This window comes from Columba livia, chromosome Z (assembly GCF_036013475.1).
Source record: "Columba livia isolate bColLiv1 breed racing homer chromosome Z, bColLiv1.pat.W.v2, whole genome shotgun sequence".
Lineage (NCBI taxonomy): Eukaryota > Metazoa > Chordata > Aves > Columbiformes > Columbidae > Columba > Columba livia.
The window spans coordinates 52,127,915-52,135,886 of record NC_088642.1 but is presented as its reverse complement, the minus strand read 5'-3'; the positions used below and the strand labels follow the sequence as shown (position 1 = coordinate 52,135,886).

At 40.5% G+C, this 7,972-nt stretch overlaps 1 long non-coding RNA gene across 1 annotated transcript; it reads right to left on the bottom strand.

Moving 5' to 3' along the window:
• Positions 1 to 287: 287 nt before the first annotated feature.
• On the bottom strand, positions 288 to 4,668 carry LOC135577414 (uncharacterized). Its single transcript, XR_010469198.1, has 2 exons — positions 4,560 to 4,668; positions 288 to 507 (listed from the first exon to the last, which is right to left on the bottom strand). It is a non-coding gene; the product is annotated as an uncharacterized LOC135577414 (long non-coding RNA).
• Between the last annotated feature and the right edge of the window lie 3,304 nt (positions 4,669 to 7,972).

The window sequence follows — 7,972 nt, the reverse complement described above, 5'->3', positions numbered from 1 at the left end:
ATCTGGCTGGGGGCATGGGAGCCAGGCAGTGAACCCCTGCGTGGTGACCACCTTGCCATACAGTCTTTGATTAATGCTTCAGCACCAGCAACAACAAATCATTGCAGCAACGAGATTACATCCTTAAATCACTCATTTTGCCAAAAATGTGTACAAAGTTTTCTTTAAAGAGTGATACAGATTTGATCTAAATAAAACAATGACAAAGGGCAGAAACAGCACAAGACCTCAGCCTTAGAAGCTGTGGTGTTGAACTGAGGTGTGGAAACAAGATTAAAGTCCTGGTGTTAACTAATATTCGCTGTTTATTAGTTGCAATAGCCCCAGCCAAGAGCTCTTCCCCTCACTTGAAAAGCAGGAAGCTCAGGCTGATGTCCCTGTGCCAAGTGCTCCGCCACCTGGTCTCCAGCAAGGCAGTGGGCTGCTCTGGTTCACAAAGGGCTCTCTGCTTCAGGCACAAAATTCCACATGGGCTGGAGCTGGGTGTGGTCTCTCAGGAAGGTTGTTCTGGGAAAGAGAAAGATGTATTTTATTGACTAATTCCTTATGGGTTTTCTCCAAGTGCTGACTATAGAGCATGTGGCCGCAGATTCAAAACAACAAGACAACAGAGGAACAGTACATGGGGAGGACTGGTACATGTGGAAGACACAGAAAACTCATGCTACACTCAACCCACAGTTGCTGATTTCAAGATTTCATGAGAAGTGTAACACAGACTAACACTTTTTTGTATCTCTTATTTCAGGTAGGGCTGATAAAGTGTTGGTCTCAAAAGCCAATGAGAAAATGTCATTTTACAAACAAAAGTGATTGGGCTCTCACATAAAACCTTGAAACATTGTGGCACTTCTTGCAGTTGGTTTTACTTGCCGCATACACAACAGACATAGCTGTTCAGTTTTACTTCATTTGCTAGTTGTAGCACACACAAACACGCACACAAAGGCATGTCTAGCTTAAGGTCTCCAGGTTAGAGTTAATGATGACACAGAATTGCATCTGCATGGAAAAACTGAAACAGGCAGAGATATATCATAGAATCACAGAATAGTTTGGCTGGAAGGAACCTTTGAAGGTGATCTAGTCCAAGCCCCCTGCCATAAGCAGGGGCATTTTCAACTAGACCAGGCTGCTCAGAGCCCCATCCAGCGTGGCCTTGACTTTTCCAGGCATGGGGCATCTACCACCATTCTAGGCAAACCTGTTTAAAAGTTTCACCACCCCCACAGTAAAAAATTTCTTCCACATGTATAGTCTGAATCTCCCCTCTTTTAGTTTAAAACCATTATCCCTTGTCTTGATGTAACGGGCCCTGCTAAAAAGTCTGTCCCCATCTTTCTTATTGGACCCTTCTAAGTACTGAAAGGCCACTACAAGGTCTCCCTGGAGCCTTCTCTTTCTCCAGGCTGAGCAACCCTAACTCTCTCAGTCTGTTCTAACAGCAGAGCTGTTCCAGCCTCTGATAATTTTTGTGGCCTCCTCTGACCCCTCTTCAACAGGTCCATGTCTTTCCTGTGTTGAGTGCTCCAGAACTGGACACAGGACTCCAGGTGGGGTCTCACCAGAGCAGAGCAAAGGGGCATAATCACCTCCCTTGATCTGCTGGCCACGCTGCTTTTGATGAAGCCCAGGATACAACTGACTTCCTGGGCTGCAAGTGCACATTGCCGGCTCATGTCCAATTTTCCATCCACCAGTGCCCTAAGTTCTCCTCCCCAGGACTGCTCTCAATCCATTCATCCCCCAGCCTGTATTAATACTGGGGTTGCCCCAACTCATGTGCAGGATCTTGCACTTTGCCTTGTTGAACCTCATGAGGTTTGCATGGGCCCACTCCTCAAGCTTGTCCAGGTCCCTCTGGATGGCACCCTCAGGAGTGTCCACTGCACCATTCAGCTTGGTGTCATTCTCAAACTTGCTGAGAGTGCACTCGATCCCACTGTCTGTGTCACTGATGGTCACAACATGGACCCCTGAGGCACACCACTTGTCAGTGATGTGACATGTATCTCCTCTCCCTTGTCTTGAAACACCTGGAAGCCCACCTTTTTTAGGAATAATTTGCATACTCAGCAAGCATATTCTGTGTTTCTTTCTAATGTAAAATTTGTGCTTGCTATTTTTGTTTGATCTCTTTCTGTTTTACACGATATGTTTCTTGACATCTGGCAGTGTTGCGTGAACAACAATCATGAAGGTCCTAAAGCATCCTCTGGCACTGTGGGTGAAGTGCAGAGTTCTAAGATGTTTGCTGAGACAGCCTGCGAAAAGGATTTGTTTTTGCAAATGTTTCTGTGCATATGCGTGCACAATCCCCATGTGTGGCCTGTGTGAATACTGAGTGCCATTTACCCTGAAGGCTCCCAAAACCACCCTCTCTGCCTGTGTTGAAAACATCTCTCTACTGCAACTAAGAAGAATCAAAATAGTTATTTGTCCATTCTTTATTTTATATACACCCAGTCTGCCGGCCTCCTCTGCAGTTTTGCTGCTTATCCTTAGCAGCAGCCCAAAGTTCCCTTGTGTTACTGCGGAGGCACAATGGAGCTGACAAGAGAGGAACAAGGCACTGGAGTCATACTGCTGCTCTTTTTCTCGTACCACAACCGTTTCAGTCTTGTTCCCCACTACACCAACACACACCAAAGCTGCTTTTCCATGCACGTTCCTCCCTCTTGCACTCTATTGCTCCTCTGTTTATTAGATTTCCCTCACTTCTGCCACTCTTTTCCAGCACTTCTCACTGATTTAAGTCTCTCATTCCTTGAAGGCCTCATGGCTGAACTTCTTACAGAGTTACAAAGGAGCTCTGCTTCACAGGCCATGAAAACTATCAGAGCAAGACATTTTATACTCCACTGTAAAGCCTTGGGTCAATACTCTAATAGTCATCTGGCTGTTTTTAGAATTTAGAATAATTTTTTAAATTTCAATCAAAATGTTGCTAGCATATAAAATTCACTAGCAAAAATAATGCTTCCACTTCACCGTTAGTACACTGAAAATTAATTTTTTCTATCTTGGAATCTAAGATAATTGTTATCCACTTTGTTGTGAGTAGTCCAAAACCTAATTGCTGTTCCAGAGCACAACACATAGTAATTGAATGCTATTTTTCTTTTTATTTAATGATAACAAAAAGTGGTAAGTGTTTTATCCCCATTTTTTCTGCCAGGGAAACTGTGGTAAAGATAAATGACTTTCACAAGGATTTGAGAGTCTTGATTGTCTAATGGCTTTCCATTAGCCTATATTGCTTCCAGTTTGGGAAGGCAGATTGCTCAGACTCTTTTAATGTATTTATGTTACCCACCTCAAAGCTGCTTTGAAATGATTAAGCACATGGCCAGGAACCACAAGTTCTTCCTCCTCCCAAAGCTGGGTTCTTGTCATATTTTACTACTATGTCAAACTCTACAGAGAGCACTTACTTTTGTGAGGAAAAAAGAGCTAGAAAGCATGAAGGACACACAGTCATCCAGGAAACGGGTAGCAGTACTTCCACCTCCCAATACAATATAGACACACTGTAGACCACAACAGCTGCTGGTGAAATTGCATCAATGCTTTTGGTGGAAACTCAGGTCCTTTCACCATTACCTCAATGGATCCCAAAAGTCCACTTTTCTCTCTCTCTTTTTTTTTTTTTGGTAACACAGAATGTACTTATCCATCTACATTTAAAGTGGTCTATGTCTGTGTACCTTTAAGCTGACAAAACTTAGGACTTCTATTTCAGACATTTCTTTTCCACTTAGGAAGATCAAGAAAATTTCACCATAGAGAATCAGGGAAGAACACCTGTGAGAGGAGAACCGGTGCACAAAGAAGTGGACTGGGACTGAATAGTCTTATCTAACCAATGGCAAGTTAAACATCCTGTACTGTTTGAGAAATTGTGAAAGAAAGGCACCCTGGTAATTACTTCCTAGTCATTGATGTAAACCATTTAATAATGAAAATAACATAGTGGAGTCATCATCTGAAACCTGACTGCACTTAATTTCAGTTCTAAATCCTTCTATGTTTGAAAGTATACCAAAAAAGTAACTCAGCATTTTGAAAAGTCAGAGGTAAATAAATCTCTCAGAAACTGACTTGCATATTCAAATGGAAAAAATTAAGCTCATAGAAAGGAAATAGGGTAATCTCTCGGAGTAACCTGTAGCCATTTCTAGACATTGTACTATCAAAAATCTTTCTTGTTTTGACTTAGAAGTTTTTATTATAGGTTCATATACAAGCTTAACTATTGCATTTCAAAATAATTATTTTTTATATTTAATAGCAGTAAATATGACACAAAGTTATTGATTCATAGTGACTTTGGAACCCTGAAATGACAATTTTAGAGGTTTTTTTCCCATTTATTAACATTTTAAAAAATATTTTTGTTAGATTTACAGTAAATATCCTAAAAAATAGTTTTGCTTCTTGACCAGCTAAAGTAAAATAAGATATTAATGATGGCATTGTTTATGATCACAGCATAGCAAAGAACTAAGGACAAAATTTTGGTATTACGTGCAATACAGTTTAGTGGTTTACATACATACAGGTTGCTTGCAGTTGTATTTCATGACAAAATACAATCCATCTGGAGAATGAAGTTAGATGTCTTCTATCATCCATCCATGTAAAAAATACTGGATAAAAGTGGTACTGATGATTAAGCAGGTAGCACTCACTGGTGTTTATACTACAGGTTTGTAATTTGTTATACTACACCATTACAGCTGGTGAATAGTGGCTGCAGTTGTAGAAAATGCAGCATAATAAAGGGTCATTTTTGCTGTGTAAGCTAAGTGATACACTTTACCTGCCAGTGTAGCTTGTGCAGCAGATTTGTCACTTCAGTACAGCCTCCATTTCTGTTGTCACCAGTCTGGAACTGAAATGGCAGGGAACTCATTACTCCACCATTTGCAACCATCAAGTAAGTACTGAGCTACTGCCTCAACGTTACACTGCTCAGCTCTTTGCTTTTAAGACAAAACCAAATAATAAAATGCTTTAGTTAAGGATTCTTACTGCTTTGTAGAAGAGGTGGGGCACTAGCCCCATTTTACTGCTTGCAGTGAGTAATTATAGTCTGTCACTTCCTCTGTGCTTTCAAATTGTTATTGCATTCTTCCCACCCTGACCAAAAGGTTGTGTAGCATTTCATGCACTGTTAAATAGCAGCTTCGCTCTACCCTACCCTATGAACACCTGAATTTAATTGTTGGTGAGAGAACCAACCCATCCATTTCCCCTCACTGTGGAATGTGCTTTATGAATTTTCTGAACAGCATTAAGTGTATACAAAAGTCACACCTTGTAGGCAAAGCTGGCAAGTGAAGCATATCTATCAAAATTCTTATCTTTAAGCTTTTTCCCCTTTTCTCTATTTGCCATGTTCCTTTAATACATCTGTACCACTTCAACTGAGAGGAAAGTCCCACTTTCTGAGGCAACACAATAGCACCAGGAGCCAGGTACCCAGCAGGTACACCAGTAGCTCTGAATTCCTTAGCTAGGGATGGGTGGCAGACCTCTGGCTGTTCTCAAGCTTATTTTTATTAAAATGAAGTATGTTCTCAAACTATTTTGCTCTTTTCCCTCTCACAGACTAAAAAAAAACCTCACAGGTGGACAAAAGTAGATGATGGTTATATAAACTATGGAAACTATCCTTGATCTACTTTGTTTTCCATATGGATATAAGGAGTGATTTCTAGTGCTAGTAGTCCTTATCGATTGATTGCTTATCTAATGGTAGTTACATAGCACAAGCAAGGAAGAAGTAATCTGTATGGGTTCTTCACTGAAAACTACATTTAATTTACAATAAGAAAGAGATAACTGTCAGTCGCTATGGTTTTCTGACAGTCAGCATTCTGTTGCATGGAAGTTATAACTGCACTGTCTTTTGTGTGCTTTAAAAAGTGGCAAACAATTTACTTGTTTTTCTGACTCTTGTGTGCTTGTGATGGGAGTCTCCGCATTGAGTGTGATGTTTCCTGCATTTTACTACTTTTGCAGCTTGAGCTCGCAAGCTCAAGAGTTTGCTCTACAAAAGCTCCCTGCATGGTGCTGAGCTGCACTGTGTTGATCTGCCAGGTAGCTCTGAGGCACTCAGGAATTCACACTGAATAATACAATTTCACACTGCAGGAAGCCTAGAACAGTTTATTTAAAAAAAAAAAAATGGGCTGTAGAACTCCAGTTTCTGAAAAGGGATTACATTACATGTTCAGCAATGTCTATGGTTAGGCACTTGGTGAAGTGTCAGTTCCCACTAAAGGAATACAGCTCAGGGCTTCAGGAAAGCACATAGCAAAATCAAGTACAAGTTAGGGCCCTGTTCTTCCTGTGCTATCACCTTCTCGACCTGTAATTATTTTTACTGCACATATTCAGTATGGTAAGCTTCTGTGATTAGAAACACGTCCAGCGTCTGACAGGATGTAGTTAACTTTCTTCATAGGTGCCACATTTTGGATTTGTGGCTAGAACTGTTGGTAAGGCACCAGTGTTTTGGTTGCTGCTGAGCAGTATTTGCGCAGTGTCATGGCTTCCTCTTTTTTCCCCTCTGAGCTCCCAGCAAATAGGTCAGGGTTGGGGAAGAAGTTGGGAGATGAGGACACAACCCAGACAGGTGACCCAAACTAACCAAAGCTTACCTTCGCTGCTGGCTGGGGTCAATCCACCCCAGAATGCTATTATTTAAATGAACAATTTAACTCTTCAAGTTAGCTGAGATTTAGAATAGGAGGTTCTGATTTTGGTGACTAAATTCTGGAACTGGTCACTAATGAAAGCACAGCTGTGCTTGCTTCACAGAATAAATTTGTATATCATTTAATCGAGCAGATACCAGCAACATACTTTAGAAAACACTGAATAGTTAAATCTCATGCTAATTTGTCTTGAGTCAGCATATTCTACATCTATTTTGTGTTTTTCTCCATACTTTTCAGAGAATGGCTACCAGTCCAAGGGTTATTTACTTCGGGTATTAATAGCAGATCTGATTTGTGACTGAAAGCTCCTCTCACTCTTGGGCTTTATCAGCTTATCTAATTATTATTGCTACCAATACTCCAGACTTCTCTAGCATTTTCTCTATTTTCAACTGAAGAGCTGAGAAGTGCCCTCTGAAGTGTCTTTTCTTCTCCATACACTCTTTCCCACAGGCATGGGCACGAAAATAGCTCATCTGATGTGTGCTCTTCAAAGCAGCCACATTAGAGCTTGGAAAAAGGCAGAAGATCTGTATTTTTTATAGATAATTGCTCACCAATACTTCAAAGTAATTTTTGAAAAGTGTTTTGAGTTTTGCTCCATGGTTTTAACATTTTATAAGTTTTTAGCCTGGGTTAACAGATATTACAGATTACTTAGAAAAAAATGTGACATGCTTTAATACCAGAAAACTGGCATTTAGCAAAATATTTCACAGAGCTGCTGTAACTTCAAAAACATCATTTCTAACAGAAAGACTAAGACAAGTAACTATTTGATAGTGTGGTAGGTCAGAAGAAGTCAGCTAGTACTTGCAACTCAGTTATTAATGAATGGTGCAAAGCTTTTAAAAAAAGAACGCTTTAAATTGTGTTACCTCCAGGACTCCACTTGGGAGTCTGAAGAGAGACAGAATGAGGCAGATACAGAAAAAGACTTTCATTCCTCTGATTGTTCATAAAAATCTCAAGATTTTGACTTGTCGGGGTAAAAAGGCACTGACAATACCAAGGGCAGCAACTTCAGACAGGAAAGCTTGCATTCATTCGTAGTCCTCTTTGCCTTCCCTGAGAAGAGACAGACATTGGTGGTTCAGGAATAAGCCCTCCTTCCTTCATAAATCTTATGCTCATAAAACAGTTTGTTACAGCCTACAAGAAGTTCTCTTGAAGTGTGCTTGTAACAGCACGAGCAGCAAAAATAATGAAGTAATTGTCCCATTTAGTAAGATCCAACTTTTACT